Raw genomic sequence first — 17,737 nt, 5'->3', positions numbered from 1 at the left:
TATTATCATGGAAACTAGAAGAACACGCTTTCACAAAGCAATCTTTTTTAGCACGCATCCTAGCGGTTCTTTCTTTGCACTCATTAATGGAAATTCTCATAGCTTTGAGAGACTCATTGATATCAGGCTTAGGTGGAATAGATCTAAGTTTCAAAGAATATACATCAAGAGAAATTCTATCCACGTTCCTAGCCAACTCATCAATCTTAGACAATTTTTCTTCAATCAAAGCATTGAAACTCTTTTGTGAACTAATAAATTATTTAATATTAGATTCAAAATCAGAGGGCATCTTATTATAATTTCCATAAGAACTGTTGTAGGAATTACCATAATTATTAGAGGAATTACTAGGAAACGGCCAAGGATTAAAATTACCTCTATATGCGTTATTACCAAAATTCTTCCTACCAACAAAATTCACATCCATAGATTCATTATTATTCTCAATCAAAGTAGAAAAAGGCATATCATTAGGATCAGAAGAAACACTCTTATTAGCAAACAATTTCATAAGTTCATCCATATTTCTACTCAAAACATTAATTTCTTCTATTGCATGAACCTTTTTACTAGTAGATCTTTCAGTGTGCCATTGAGAATAATTAACCATAATATTATGTAGGAGTTTAGTACCTTCTCCTAAAGTGATTTCCATAAAAGTGCCTCCCGCGGCCGAATCTAAAAGATTTCTAGAAGCAAAATTCAATCCGGCATAAAAAATTTGTATAATCATCCAAAGATTCAAACCATGTGTAGGGCAATTACGTCTCATTAATTTCATCCTCTCCCAATCTTGTGCAACATGTTCATGATCAAGTTGCTTAAAATTCATAATATCATTTCTAAGAGTTATGATCTTAGCGAGAGGAAAATACTTAGAGATAAAAGCATCTTTGCACTTATTCCATGAATCAATACTATTTTTAGGCAAAGACAAAAACCAAGTTTTAGCACGATCTCTAAGAGAAAACGGGAATAGCTTCAATTTAACAATATCATTATCCACATCTTTTTTCTTTTGCATATCACACAAATCAACAAAGTTGTTTAGATGGGTAGCTGCATCTTCACTAGGAAGGCCAGAAAATGGGTCTTTCATGACAAGATTCAGCAAAGCAGTATTAATTTCACAAGATTCAGCATCGGTAAGAGGATAAATCGGAGTGCTAATAAAATCATTATTGTTGGTATTAGAAAATTCACACAATTTATTATTATCTTGAGCCATCGTGACAAACAATCCAACACACAAGCACACAAGAGGCAAGCAAAAAGAGACGAACTGGAAAAGAGAAGGGGAACGGAAAAAGAGGGCGAATAAAACGGCAAGAGTGAAGTGGGGGAGAGGAAAACGAGAGGCAAATGACAAATAATGTAATGCAAGGGGTAAGAGTTTATGATGGGTACTTGGTATGTCTTGACTTGTGCGTATATCTCCCCGGCAACGGCGCCAGAAATCCTTCTTGCTACCTCTTGAGCACTGTGTTGGTTTCCCTTGAAGAGGAAAGGGTGATGCAGCAAAGTAGCGTAAGTATTTCCCTCAGGTTTTGAGAACCAAGGTATCAATCCAGTAGGAGACTACACGTAAGTCCCTCGCACCTACACAAACAAATAAGAACCTCCCAACCAATGCGATAAAGGGGTTGTCAATCCTTTCACGGTCACTTACGAGAGTGAGATCTGATAGAGATAATAATGATAAGATCAATACTTTTGGTATTTTTATGATATAGATTGAAAATAAATATTGCAAAATAAAAGGTAATAGAAATAGCTTGTTGACGGCAGATTAATATAATGGAGAATAGACCCGAGGGCCATAGGTTTCACTAGTGGCTTCTCTCAAGACAGCATAAGTATTATGGTGGGTGAACAAATTACTGTCGAGCAATTGATAGAATAGCGAATAATTATGAGAATATCTAGGCATGATCATGTATATAGGCATCACGTCCGTGACAAGTAGACCGACTCCTGCCTGCATCTACTACTATTACTCCACACATCGACCGCTATCCAGCATGCATCTAGAGTATTAAGTTCATAAGAACAGAGTAACGCATTAGGTAAGATGACATGATGTAGAGGGATTAACTCAAGCAATATGATATAAACCCCATCTTTTTATCCTTGATGGCAACAATACAATACATGTCATTTCCCTTTCTGTCACTGGGATCGAGCACCGCAAGATTGAACCCAAAGCTAAGCACTTCTCCCATTGCAAGAAAGATCAATCTAGTAGGCCAAACCAAACTGATAATTCAAAGAGACTTGCAAAGATAACCAATCATACATAACCAATCTAGTAGGCCAAACCAAACTGATCATAAACCCACAATTCATCGGATCTCGACAATCACACCGCAAAAAGAGTTACATCAAATAGATCTCCAAGAAGATCGAGGAGAACTTTGTATTGAGATTCAAAGAGAGAGATGAAGCCATCTAGCTAATAGCTATGGACCCGAAGGTCTGAAGTAAACTACTCACACATCATCGAAGGGGCCATGGAGTTGATGTAGAGGCCCTCCGTGATTGATGCCCCCTCCGGCGGAGCTCCGGAAAAGGCCCCAAGATGGGATGTCTTGGGTACAGAAGGTTGCGGCGGTGGAAATAGGGTTTCGTGGTGCTCCTGGATGTTTTCGGGGTATATGAACATATATAGGAGGAAGAAGTAGGTCGGTGGAGCCATGAGGGGCCCACGAGGGGGAGGGTGCGCCCAGGGGAGTAGGCGTGCCCCCTGCCTCGTGGCTTCCTCGTTGGTTGCTTGAAGTTCCTTGGATCACGTTTGTTACAAAAATAACTCTCCCGGGGGTTTTATTCTGTTTGATACTCCTTTTCTGTGGAACACTGATATAGGCAAAAAAACAGCAATTTGCACTGGGCCTTGGGTTAGTAGGTTAGTCCCAAAAACAATATAGAAGTGTATAAATAAGCCCATTAACATCCAAAACAGATAATATAATAGCATGGAACAATCAAAAATTATAGATATGTTGGAGACGTATCACGCTGCAAGCAAGGAGTGAAGGTTTCAACCTGGAAAGGAAGGCGGAAAGAGGGGAAATGTGGCTTCTGGTAAGGGGGAGGGAAGGTAGATATTTCCGCGGAAGCCAAAAATTGGGAATCGCTTCAGCCAAAAAACTGGCGCGCAGAGTATCATCAGACACGGTACCTTATTCAGAACTATGTACGATATGTGGACATCACAAACGATTTAGATAGCTTCACCCGTGTGTGATGAGTTTGAACGTCAAAAGTTTTGGTTCGAATTTCCATGGTTACAGTGGTCATCCACGTCATTGCATAATTTGGGTACACAAAGGAGACTACAACACACCCACACTTCTTAATCAAGCAAGTTCGGAAATTAAACAGAGCTAGCTGACCTAAACATTACTCTAAAAATTAAAGACATGTGCTCTTAATTAAATAAAACAAAGAGTACTACTACGGCTGGTGCTCGTCGATCTCCGTCGCCGCCTCCATGTCCAGCTCGCACCCGACGGTCTCCTAGGGAAGGGGCTCCATGGCATCCATCGCACCATACTCGGCAAGCATCTTGCCATCCGCCTCTGCCATCTCTTGGGAAAAGGCCGCCATGACCTGGGCGTGGGCGGACACGATCTGGGCTTGGACGGGCTCCGTCGTCGCAAGGTATGCGGCGGAGGAACGAACGGCTGCTCGAACGCTCTCGGCGATTGCCAACTCTTCGACCGTGGGTTGCCGACCGTTGTTGGAGAAGCTTCGTTCGATTTGTGCAGTGATTGCCAGGAGCTGGGCGTGGGTGGCCTCGACATGGTCGTGGGCGGCCTCCATCAGGGCTAAGGCCGCCGCTGTGGAACGGACAACTATTGTACCGCTCTCGCCAGTTGCTACCCTGAGGCAGATGTTGCTACCGCCACCTGAGAAGCAACATCGGCCGTTTGGGCTGCCTTTGCCGCCTGGTTGCAGATTGCGGCCGCGCTGATGCACCTTGTTAGCACACGTATAGCAGTCGCGGCCGCGCTCTCACGGAGTGGGTCACCGAAGTTGCCCTCACGATGTGAGTCCACGTGCCCATCTTTCGCCGGCGACGATTGAACAGTGAAATGATATTTGGGGAGCGACCTAGTGTGCTTGATACGCCGGCTGTGGACTGTAGCCGACGCACCTTCTCGCGTAAGCCATAGGCATACTATACACCGACGGTGCTCCAGGATATTTTGTGCTGCGTCTCACATGGTTGCTGATAATAAACTGTGTGCGATCCACTTGATTTTTCATCGTGATTTTATTTACATAATGGGGTCACAACAGCAATGGACGGTGTTTGAATTGCTAGACCTTTTATCTGGAGTGAACATACAACTATATGTGTGTCGTAAAATAATTGGAATTATTCAGGGTTCGTTTGAACATTTTATACATTAAATTGGTTTTCTAGCCATTTCATGTGCACAATTCAAAATTAAACTACATGCACATGCTCCAGTGCATATAAATTGGTTGAAAAATCAAATTAACTGAGTTTTTAATGCATTTATGTGCATAATTCAAATTTGAACTACATGCACATGCTCCAGTGCATATAAATTGGTTGAAAAATCAAATTTGTGTCCTTAGGTGCATGCTTAGGTCACATGCAGGAAATGGGAATGAATTTCAAACACCAAGGCATCGTTGATTGCAGGCAAAACATTGAGATGCCTGGTTTTTAAATTCTAGTAAACTCAAAACCCGTCTGAAATTCATGAAACTTGGCATGCTATCATGGAGCAGCAATAACATGCCGTGGTAAACTTTTCGTCACATTTGGGGCAGGTTTGGGTTCGGAGCTTCTCACAACAAGTATGATGGTTTTTGGTAGGGAACGTCCCACCTTTGGGGACAAAACGATATCCATTGCCTCTCACTGCTTTCAATTTTTTTCTCGTGTCAACATAGAACAACAGGAGTGTTGTGTGAATTTTTGTGATTTTTCGGGGTTCGTTTGGACATTTTTATGCATTAACTAAGTTTTCAATGCATTTATGTGCATAATTCAAATTTGAACTACATCCACATGCTCCAGTGCATACAAATTGGTTGAAAAATCAAATCTATGTCCTTGGGTGCATGCTTAGGTCCCATGCAAGAAATGGGAATGAATTTCAAACACCAGGGCACACTACAAAAAAAAGACACATCCGTGACATTTTGGGCCGAACGAATTTCTTTTCTGTCATACATATGACACTTCTATGATGATAATTGTGACAAAACCCGATATCATCATAGATGTGGTGGGCTCCTACTTCTATGGCAAAAAATCATGACAGAAAATGGGCTTTTCGTCCTGGGTGGGCTGGAGACGCAGCTGCATGACATTCTTTGGGCCGTCCATGACAGAAAAAACCATGGTAGAAGCGAGGGCGTGGAAAATTTCGGGGAGTTCCCGGTTACTGTGGGAGGTCGGGGGCCGAGCGATGCGCGTTTCTCTCATACACGTATGCGCGTGTGTGCGAGGCGTTGGCTATAACTGAACCCGAGCGAGGCGTTGGGCTCTAACTGAACCCGAGCGATTGCACTGCAGGCTACGTATTACTGAACCCGAACGATCGATCGATGGCTGTTAACTGAACCCGATCGAGCGATTCCTTCGCTACTGCTGCTAACTGAAGCTGATCGATTAGATGAACAGTGAGCGTTGCGGGGGGGGGGGGGTGGATGAACAGTGAGCGGTCGTGTTGCCTCTAGATGAACAGGACCCCGTGGTGTGGAGGGCTGGATGAACAGTAGATGGTGGAGGGGTGCCCGTGGAGGGGTGGTTGAATAGGACCCCGTGGTGTGGAGGCTGGATGAAAAGTAGACGGTGGAGGGGTGGTTGAACAGTAGCCGGTGGAGTAGCGCGCGGTGGAGGCTGGATGAACAGGAGCCCGTGGAGGCTGGAGGAGGTCGACGGTGCAGATGAACAGTATCCCGTGGAGTCCCGTTTTGCGGTACGCCACACCCCTCCCGATGAACAGGACCCCCGTTTCGACCGTAGGAGGTCCGTTTCGTCCGTTTTGCGGTACGCCACACCCTCCCGATCAACAAGACCCCCGTTTCGATCGTAGGAGGTCCGTTTCGTCTGTTTTGCGGTACGCCAGACCCCTCTCGATGAACAGGATCCCGTTTCGAACATGGCTGGTCGAACACAAGGCCGTTTCCTCCATTTTGTGGTACGCCAGGCCTCGTTTCCATCACCTATTCCGTCCAAGCCCTCCCGATGAACACGACCACGCATTCCATTCCGACCCAGCCGGTTGGCTCCCACGCGTTCCGTTGCCTCCCGATGAACATGACGCATTCCGTTGCTTTCCCATGAACACGATGCATTCCGTTGCCTCCCCATGAACACGATGACGACGCTGTTTCTCCGTTCCGACCCAGCCATGTCAACGAGCCCTCGCCGTACATATGCACGAGTAGGCGTTCGAGACCCCGCCCGTATGTACACATACGTGGCCGTATTTTCTTTCTTGCACCCTGGTCGCTGTACATACGTGTACATGCTACGTGCGTGCCTCTACTACGACACGTGTGTGCCTCTACATCCACCAGTATATATGTACGTACACGTTCGCGACCAGAATGACAATGCTATGTACGCTTCGACCAGGTGGGTCCCGACTGTCAGGCACTTCCTTGCCTGCGAAGATGTAGTTGGTGGGTCCCAGCAGTTAGGGGGCGAATCGTTTTATTTTTTTTGCCCGGACGCACTTCCTTGCGTGCGAAGGTGTAGCTGGTGGGTCCCAGCAGTCAGGGGGAAACGTTTTTTTTGTGAAATACGGTGGCCCGTCCGGTGGGTCCCTGCTGTCAGGTGGGGGAATAATTATTTTGCACATAATAAGGAGGCACTTCCTTGCTGCGGCCATGGACCCAGCTGTCAGCGTCTCCACGCACAGTACTCTTCCGATGGAAGTCGGTCGTTGACCACATTTACCATGTTGTGCCGAGAGCACCACGGCGGTGGACGACGGCGAGGCCTAGGAAGGGGATGGCACGAAGGCAGGGAAGACTCGGCAGTTGTTTCCCACGCGGAGGCGAGTACGACTGTATGAGGGTTTACTGGTTCATCTGCCGTCGCCGGAGAATAACAACATGTGTGGGTGAGTAGAGGGATGGCTAGGCCAGCGATGGGAGTACGGTGGGGCGGTGAGGCCTGCGCGGCAGCACAGCCGGCCGCGGGGAGGAGGGAGCAGGCAGACCCGCCGGCGCTTGTTTGAGCGGCTGGAGCAGGAAGAGCAGAGATTGAAGAAGCACGACGGCCGTTGGATGGACATCCAACAGTCAGTGCTTGTGGGTCAACCTTTTTTTAGAAAAGCCTCAAATCTGTGGAAAACAGCATACAACCCATCTGCCATTATTTCTAATAATTTACAACCCAGTTGCTAATTCTTAAGGTTTTTTTGGAGCCCATGTTCTTTTTGTTAGCATTACAGCCCATATTGTGGCCACGGTTAAAAAATTATACGAAATTTTGCATATTTCGACGCGGTCCGAACTGTTTTTAATCCCGAAATTTCGACTCACATTCAAATTGATTTTAAAAATAAATGTATATCAATATAAAATCCAACAAATTCTCCACGCATAAAAATTAATGTAATTTAAAATCTTGAAATGAAAAAAAAGATATTTGAAACTAATTGCCGGTTTGATGTGTTTTAAAAATGTACATCCCATTTCTCATTACTAATGGGCAATTTTCTCGGCCAGCCAAATGAAATCTCTCCTCGTCTTGAAAGATTTGTAGCCCAACAGGCCTGACAAAGCGACTTACTTGGCAAATCACAAAAAAATTGGGCTGTGGCCGTGGACCCAGCTGTCAGCCTCTCCACGTACAGTACTCTTCCGATGGAAGTCGTTCCTTGACCACGTTGACCACGCCGCACGGAGAGCACCACGGCGGTGGACGACGGCGAGGCCTAGGAAGGGGACGACGCGGAGCCGGGGAAGACGTGGCAGTGGAAGCCCACGCGGAGAGGAGTACGAGGGTTCACTGGTTTGGCTGCGATGTGAGGCTGTCGTCGCCGCAGGGCCTGGCCAGCGGTGCGAATAGTAGGGGGCGGTGAGGCCTCTGCGGCAGCACAGCCGGCCACGGGAGGCAGGAGCATGCGGCAGGACCGGCGCTGCTTTGGTCGGCTGGAGCAAGAAGACCAGAGGTTGAAGAAGCACTACGGCCGTTGGATAGACATCGTATGGTCACTGGAGCTAGAATCGTTCATATTGACTAAGTTGACAAAGCCCTTCGTCCGCGTCAACTTAGTAGGCCCACAAGTCAGCCTCCCACCAAGGTGGGTCCCAGCTAGCCGGGGGAGTATTCATTTTTTTGTGCGTAATAAGGAGGCACTTCCGGTGGGTCCGAGCTGACAGCGAGGGGAACGTTTTTTTCACGAAATATCGTGGACCGTCCGGTGTGTAACGCCCCATATGTAACCTGCCATATTTGTATTCCAACTCTGGCCATTTTCGGCACTAAGTTATGATATTTCCTCATTGTCGGGTTTTTGTCTTCGTGTTACTTTTGTCTTTGTCATGCATCTCATATCATGTCATCATGTGCATCGCTTTTGCATTCGTGTTCGTCTCATGCATTCGAGCATTTTCCCAGTTGTCCGTTTTGCATTCCGGCGCTCCTATGTCCTCCAGTGTCCCCTTTTACCTCTTTTCGTGTGCGGGTGTTAAACGTTCTCTGATTGGACCGAGACTTGCCAAGCGGCCTTGGGTTACTACTGGTAGACCGCCTGTCAAGTTTCGTGCCATTTGGAGTTCGTTTGATACTCCAACGGTTAACCGAGGAACAGAGAAGGCCTCGTGTGGGTTGCAGCCCAACGCCTCTCCAAAGTGGCCCAAAACCCGTCTAAACCCCCTCCATCATCTAGGTCGTTCGATCACGATCGCGTGGCTGCAAACTGTGCTCAATTTGGAGCCTCCTAGCTCCCTCTACCTATAAATATAGACCCCCCCTCCGAAATTTCCGGATCCCTAACCCTAGCCCCACTCCCTCTCCGCCGCCGGACAAAAACCGCCAGGCTGGACAGGTCCGCCGCCACCGCGCGCCCACTCCTGCGCTGACACATGGCGCCCGAGCCCACTTCGCCGCCTCCCGCCATCGCCGGCCCGCGGGGCCCGCGTCTGGCCCTCCCGGCCCGAAGCTGCCGCCGCCCGCCCGCGCGCGCCTCGTCCTCGTCGACCGCGCCGTCCGGTCGCCGCCCAGCCGCCCGAGTGCGTCGCCGGCCGCTGTCCGCCGCCTCCTCTCTGCACGCCGCCGACCCCGACCGCCGCATGCGCCGCCTCGCGCCGCCCGGGGCAGCACCGCCCCGCCCCGACGACGGATCCGGCAAGTCCCCTCGCACCGGCGAGCGTCTTCAACTCCGGCGACCCCGCACAGTGTTTCCGGCGAACTCCGATCCGCATGCAGATCCAGATCTAGATTCGGTTTAGGGTTGACCTTTTGCCTCTGTCCCAGTAATTTTTGGCATTTTTCATCATGCCATAACCTTGCACCCGCGGCTCCGTTTTGGGCGTGTAGCATATCAAATTGTTCATCTCGACGGGTAATTAATTTCATTCCATTGCACCATTTTGATTTGAGCTCATCTTGATGCCCTAAATGCTGTTGCAAGAGAGCTATGCAATGTTAGTTTCAGATTCTTATCAGTGATTGGACATTTGTCATTTTTGCCATGATTAATGTGTGCATCCTATGAACTTGAGCCCTACATGTGTTTTGAAATATGCCATGCCATCTTTACAGGGGTGTATGCCATGTATTTTTGTGATATTTGTGGTGACTAGCACAAGCATGCAAAGTAGCTCTTGTAATGTTGCTGATTTCAGGGACTTAGAAATCTTCCAAGTCTTTTCCCTGATAATATTTTTATGCCATGTATTCTTGTTGCTACAGAGTGATCCTTGCCTCTTTTGAGCATGTTCAGTAAGGATCATTTTGAGATATTGTTGTACTCTATCCATCCATGTCTTTGTTTGCAATTATGGAGCATCCTAGCATGACTCAATAGAGCCCTACTTTTGCTATAAAATGTTCCGGGCAGATGTTTACATGTTAAGCCTTTTTGCCGAGGTTGTTGTAGTTGATCTGTGCATGCTATGAGGTTGTTCTTGCCATGTTTAGCTTCTATGCCATGTCTACTTGCTGGGTGTATGCTTAGTTTGTCATTCAATGCTTTGTGGTGAGTGCATCGAGCTCGTAAACATGCCTACGTGAATCTGTTTTGCCATGTTCCGGTTTTCTGCTAAGTCTGAATCTGTTAACGAAAGTTGCTATGTTCACATGGTTGCCATTGTATTTTCTGATCCCTTTTGGCTTATGGTCAGTAAGGGACTTTTGTTGTATGCTTTGAGTAGCTTCATGCCATGCCTTGCTTTGCCATGATATGTTCCTGTAGCATGTTGTTATCTTACTCTAAACATTGCTTCCCGAAGTTAAATTCCTGACATGTTATTTTCACTAAGTCAGTAACCTGATATCTTTTGCACTTTTGCCATGCTTGTTTGAACCTGCTATTGTGTGAATTAGCCGTAGCTCAGTGTTCATCTTTTGTCGAGCATCTTGAGTGGATCACTGCCATGTGATTTGTTGCTATGTTAGAGTGCAGTAGCTTGTTGTTCTTGATGCATTTAGATGGCCTCGTGTTGTTAATCGCAGATCGGTGCCATATTTGTTTTGCTTGTCATTTGCAAACCGTGCATCTGATTCCGGTGATCTTTACATCGATTTCGACTGAAATCAACTCATCTTTCCAGTGGCACTCTTGGTTTTCCAAGTTGAGGCCAGGTTCAATATTTCCTTTCCGAAACATGCATATGCATTGCATATCACATCCCGCATATCATGCCATGTTTTGCATCATGTTGTTTGTGCATTGCACCTGGTTGACTGTGGTTCCCTCTGTTTGTGTTCTTGCTTTGGGTAGAGCCGGGAGATGAGTATGTGATCGAGGAACCCATTGAGTACGCTTACGAGGATCAAGGTAACGTCAACTCGGAGAACTTTGCAGGCAAGATGACCATACCCTCGAAATCACTTCTATCTTTGCTTGCTAGATGCTCACTCTTTTGCTATGCCTATGCTACGATACCTACCACATGCTTTATCATGCCTCCCCTATTTCCATGTCAAACCTCTAACCCACCTTGTCCTAGCAAACCGTTGTTTGGCTATGTTACCGCTTTGCTCAGCCCCTCTTATAGCGTTGCTAGTTGTAGGTGAAGATTGGAGTTTGTTCCTTGTTGGAACATGTTTATTGTTGGGATATCACTATTATATCTTGTCTACTTTAATGCATCTATATACTTGGTAAAGGGTGGAAGGCTCGGCCTTATGCCTGGTGTTTTGTTCCACTCTTGCCGCCCTAGTTTCCGTCATACTGGTGTTATGTTCCTTGATTTGGCGTTTCTTACACGGTTGGGTTATAATGGGAACCCCTTGACAGTTCGCCTTGAATAAAACTTCTCCAGCATTGCCCAACCTTGGTTTTACCATTTGCCACCTAGCCTTTTCCCTTGGGTTTCACGGACTCAAGGTCATCTTTATTTTAAACCCCCGGGCCAGTGCTCCTCTGAGTGTTGGTCCAAACTGAGCTGCCTGCGGTGCCACCTCGGGGAAACTGGAGGGTTGGTTTTACTCGTAGCTAGTCTCACCTGTTGTGCCCTGAGAACGAGATATGTGCAGCTCCTATTGGGATTTGTCGGCACATTCGGGTGGCTTTGCTGGACTTGTTTTACCATTGTCGAGATGTCTTGTAACCGGGATTCCGAGTCTGATCGGGTTGTCTTGGGAGAAGGAATATCCTTCGTTGACCGTGAGAGCTTGTGATGGGCTAAGTTGGGACTCCCCTGCAGGGATTTGAACTTTCAAAAGCTGTGCCTGCGGTTATGGGCAGATGGGAATTTGTTAATGTCCGGTTGTAGAAAACCTTAAACTTAACTTAATTAAAATGAATCAACAGAGTGTGTGGCTGTGATGGTCTCTTTTTGGCGGAGTCCGGGAAGAGAAAACGGTCTCATGTTATGCTTGAATGTAGGTTGTTCTAGGATCACTTCTTGATCATAGTTTCTCGACCATGCCTTTGTCTTCTCTTCTCGCTCTCTTTTGCGTATGTTAGCCACCATATATGCTAGTGCTTGCTGCAGCTCCACCTCATACCTTTTACCCTACCTATAAGCTTAAATAGTCTTGATCGCGAGGGTGTGAGATTGATGAGTCCCCGTGACTCGCAGATTCCTTCAAAACCAGATGCAGGGACCGATGATACCGCTCCAGGAGATTCGACTGAGCTCAAGTGGGAGTTCGATGAGGACTCAGGACGATACTACGTTTCTTTTCCAGACGATCAGTAGTGGAGCCCAGTTGGGGCGATCGGGGACATTATGCATTTGGGGTTGTCTTTATTTTGGTTCCGTAGTCGGACCTTGATTGTATTTGGATGATTGTAATGATATATTTATGCATTGTGTGACGTGGCGATTGTAATCCAACTATGTATCTTTTTCCTTTATTCAGTACATGGGTTGTGTGAAGATTACCCCACTTGCGACATTGCTTACAATGCGGTTATGCCTCTAAGTCGTGCTTCGACACGTGGGAGATATAGCCGCATCGTGGGCGTTACAAGTTGGTAATCAGAGCCTTCCCCGACTTAGGAACCCCCTGCTTGATCAAATCGCTAGCGTTGTTGAGTCTAGAAAAAATGTTTTGAGTCATTTAGGATTTATATATATCGGAGAGTAGGATTCTTTTTACTCCTCAGTCCCTTCGTCGCTCTAGTGAGGCATCCTGACGTAGAGTTTTGACTCTTCTCTTCTCAAATTTCACTAAAAAAATTTAGGATCACGCGGGTATCTTGGAATCGTTCCGATGGTTTTGTGACGAGAACATTGTTCTTGGTGCCTCCTGACATTTAGGGGTTGTGGCAGTGTCCCGGGGAGTTGAGCTCCGAGGTGTTGTCGTCACAATTTTATCGTTGCAGTTCTGGAATACCTGAGTTTCGCCGACATCGAAAATCTCTTTTATGCAGTTGTTGGTGAGATAACCTCGACGCCACCCAATACTGGGGCGGGAGTTCGGGAGTATTGCCATAACTAGTATAACGGATGCTTTTCGAAGGTTGAGGTAAATGATTTCCGAAGGTTTCTTGGTTATGTGTTGAAGGATGGATACAGCTGGATGTAGGATTTGTTAGCTTTGGGTGAGATATTATGCTTCCCCTGTATCCCCAACACCTGATTGCATAACCAGGAGAATTTCGGGAGTTTCATAGGTGGGAATTCATTTAGCTCTAGTATTTCTTCCGAAATATTTGGTTTGTGATTGGGTAATCCTCACCAAGTATTTGTTCATGTCCGTACCTTGTTGTTTTATTCTTCTACCTCTATCTAAGTGGCTTCTCAATTTGTGGAAGTGTGACCATTTCAATTGGATTGCATTCGTTCATTCTTGTTCGAATGTCGAGACTATATGTTGCAATTTTGATCCATTTGATTCAGCTTGAATATTTGTCTGTCATGATGCTAATGGATGTCACCCTCTTCAGGATGGCTCCTCCAGCGCATCTGAATCCGGATACGCCGCCACCACCTCCACCTCCAGAGGCATGGCAAGCTGTGATGGCCGCTACCAATGCCAACACGTAGATGCTTATGCAACTCTTGCAAGAGCACAACCAAGGGAATCAAGGCCATGGCAACAATCAGAATCAGTTTGCTACACTCAACCAGTTCCTCGCAAACCAGCCAAAGACCTTCAGTAACTGTGTCGAGGCAACAGACGTTGATGATTGGCTCGTGGATATCTGCAAGCATTTCAAGTGCAGCAACGTCAGGCCTGAGGACTTTGTCAAGTTTGCCTCGTTCCAACTCAAGGACCAAGCTGCAGAGTGGTATCAGCAGTACAAAGATTCTAGAGGAGGTCGTGTGATTACCTGGGATGAATTCCGTCAAGATTTCAAAGCTCATCACATTCCTCAGTGTTGTTGAGAGCAAGCGTGAGGAGTTCCGCAATCTGAAGCAAGGCAGCTTGTCTGTTTACCAGTATAATATCATGTTCCAGAAGCTCGCTCGTTTCGCCAAGCAAGACGTCCCTGACGAGAAGAGCATGATTTATCAGTTCAGAGGTGGCCTCAGAGAAGATCTCCAACTTGCTCTTGTGCTTTTTGAGCCGCAGAAGTACGATGAGTTCTACAATATGGCACTGAAACAAGAGACTGCTCAACTCAAGTGCTATGCTTCCAAGAAACGAGTCAGGGATGCAACTCCTTCTTCCTCAACTCAAGTGGTAACTAAGCAGCAAAAGTATTGGTTGCCTCCTCCTCCTCCATTCTGTCAGCCTTATCAGCAGAAGAGCAAAGGTGGCAATGGATCTTCCCACCCACCCAACCCAGGCTTTCAGAACAAGACTTCGTCTCGTGCTCCAAGATCAAGTGCTCCGTATCACCTTCCGCTTTCAGAGGTCACGTGCAACAAGTGTCAGCAGAAGAGTCACTATACCAACAAATGCTTCAATCAGAGGTGTCTCCCTCCTCCTCCTCCTCCTGTGAGATCTGCCAGCACCGCAGTGGTCAAGCATAATCCCAAGCATGCCAAGGTCAACATGATGAACGCAGCTCAGGCAGAGGACTCGTCAGATGTGATCATGGGTCACCTTCCTGTTAACGATATTCCTGCAAAATTTCTTTTTGACTCTGGTGCATCGCATTCTTTCATGTCATTCCCTTTTGCATCGGAGCACAACTTTGGTACTAAGGCATTACCTAAAGCATTGCAAGTTGTTTCTCCGACTAAGCATTTGAGTTCTAGCATGATGGTTCCGGATATTTCTATCATGATGGGCGACTTCAAGTTTCTGGCTTCTCCAATGGTCCTTGGTAACTCGGATATTGATCTTATTCTCGAAATGGCCTGGCTTTCTAAGCACAACGCTCAGCTTGATTGTGCTACCAGGTAGATTCAATTGTCACATTCGTCTGAGGATGTAATCGTCTTTGCTGCTCGTGATAATACCATTTGATTGTTTTCTCTCAATGAGAAGGGCGAGTTGGATGCCATCTCTCAGATTCCAGTCGTTTGCGAATATCAAGACGTATTTCTAGAAGAGCTTCCAGGAATGCCTCCTCACCGGCCAGTTGAATTCGTCATCGATCTTGATCCGGGCACGGAACCTATTTGCAAACGTCCTTACAAGCTAGGACCTGAAGAGTTGAAGGAGCTGAAGAAACAACTCGATATTCAAGAGCGTATGGGTCTCATCCAACCAAGTTCTTCTCCATAGGGTTGTGGTGTTCTTTTTTGTCAAGAAGAAGGATGGGACGGACCGACTTTGTGTTGACTACCGTCCATTGAACAAGAAGAACATAAAGAACAAGTACCCACTTCCCAACATCAATGAGCTTTTCAAACAACTCAAAGGTGCTCAAGTATTCTCCAAGCTTGACCTCCGTATGGGCTATCATCAGATTCACATTCGTGAAGAGGATATCCCCAAGACAGCATTCAGAACAAGCTATGGTTCATATGAATACACTGTCATGTCTTTCGGCCTCGTGAATGCACCTCCTACATTCTCCCGCATGATGAACTTCATCTTCAATGCCTACACAAATGACTTCGTCTTGGTCTACCTCGATGACATTCTGGTCTTTTCCAAAAACAAGGAGGATCATGCCAAGCACTTGAGATTGGTGCTAGATAAACTCAGAGAACATCAGTTCTATGCGAAGTTTTCAAAGTGCGAGTTTTGGCTCGATGAGGTTCTCTAGCTTGGGCATATCATCTTCGCCAAGGGCATAGCTGTTAATCCTGAGAAGGTGTCTGCAATTGTGAATTGGGAACCGCCTCAGAACGTGAAGCAACTCGGTAGCTTCCTTGGGCTCGCAAGCTATTGTCGAAGGTTCGTTGAGAACTTCTCTAAGATCGCGAAGCCTCTTTCCAACCTTCTCCAGAAGCATGTGAAGTATGTCTGGTCGCCTGAGTGTGACATCACTTTCAACACCCTGAAAGAGAAGTTAGTCACGGCTCCAGTTCTGACTCCTCCTGATGAATCCAAACCGTTTGAAGTTTTCTGTGATGCTTCCCTTCAAGGTCTCGGTGAAGTGTTGATGCAAGAGAAGAAAGTTGTTGCCTATACCTCTCGCCAGTTCAAGCCCAACGAAAAGAACTACCCCACTCATGACCTCGAGTTGGCGGAAGTTGTCCATGCTCTTTTAACATGGAGACATCTCTTATTGGGAAGGAAAGTGGACATCTTCACTGATCATAAGAGTCTCAAGTACATCTTCACTCAGCCAAACCTCAACCTCAGGCAGACTCGTTGGGTCGAAATGATTCAAGAGTATAATCCGAGTATTGAATATACTCTAGGCAAGGCCAATGTAATTGCTGACACATTGAGCAGGAAGGCTTACTGCAACAGTTTGATTATCAAGCCCTACCAACCAGAGCTTTGTGAAGCTTTCCGCAAACTCAATCTCCAAGTTGTTCCTCAAGGATTCCTTGCCAACCTCCAAGTCTCTCCTACTTTGGAAGATCAGATTCGTGAGGCTCAACTTCTTGATGCTATGGTGAAGAAGGTGAAGATTGGGATTGCCAAGAGTCAACCCAAGTACAAGTGCTATCGTCTTGATGACAAGGATACTCTATTCTTCGAGGATCGCATTGTTCTTCCTAAAGGTGACCTTCATACAGTCATTATGAACGAGGCTCACAATTCACTCCTCTCTATTCACCCTGGAAGTACAAAGATGTACCAGGACCTCAAGCAGTCGTATTGGTGGACTCGAATGAAGAGCGAGATTGCTCAGTTCGTGAATGAATGTGATGTCTGCAGAAGAGTGAAAGCAGAACACCAACGACCAACTGGTCTCCTCCAACCTCTTGCCATTCCAGAATGGAAGTTTGACCATATTGAGATGGACTTCGTGACTGGATTTCCAATGTCCAAGCGCGGCAATGATGCTATCTTCATTGTCATTGACAAGCTCACTAAAGTGGCTCATTTTCTGCCTATCAAAGAATCTATCACAGCAGCTCAGTTGGCAGAGCTATATATCTCCAGGATTGTCTCTCTGCACGGCATTCCGTAGTTGATATCTTCAGATCGTGGCAGCATCTTTACCTCCAAGTTCTGGGATTCCTTCCAGAAGGCCATGGGCACCAACATTCGCTTTAGCACAGCTTTTCATCCTCAAACCAGTGGCCAAGTCGAGCGAGTCAATCAAATTCTTGAAGATATGCTCAGGGCATGTGTCATTTCTTTCGGTATGAAGTGGGAAGATTGTCTTCCATATGTCGAGTTCTCCTACAACAACAGCTTCCAAGCGAGTTCAGGAAGGCCCCATTCGAGATTCTTTATGGCAGGAAGTGCCGTACTCCTCTTAACTGGTCAGAGCCTGGTGAACGCCAACTTCTTGGCAATGACTTGATCACAGAGGCTGAAGAAATGTGCAAAGTCATTCGTAAAAATCTCATGTCCAGGCAATCGCGCCAGAAGGGTTACTATGATAGCAAGCATCATGACTTGGCTTTCGAGATTGGAGACCATGTCTTCCTCCGCGTCTCTCCAATGAAAGGTACTCGTCGCTTCGGTATCAAAAGGAAGCTTGCCCCTAGATACGTGGGTCCTTTCAAGATCATCGGCAAAAGAGGCGATCTCGCCTATCAACTTGAGCTTCCATCCAACTTTGCAAACGTGCACGACGTGTTTCACATG

The sequence above is a fragment of the Triticum urartu genome, chromosome 1A, assembly GCF_056163025.1.
Source record: "Triticum urartu cultivar PI428250 chromosome 1A, HENAU_Tu73, whole genome shotgun sequence".
Classification (NCBI taxonomy): domain Eukaryota; kingdom Viridiplantae; phylum Streptophyta; class Magnoliopsida; order Poales; family Poaceae; genus Triticum; species Triticum urartu.
The sequence above is the reverse complement of the archived record's forward strand: the minus strand, read 5'-3'. Positions refer to the sequence as shown.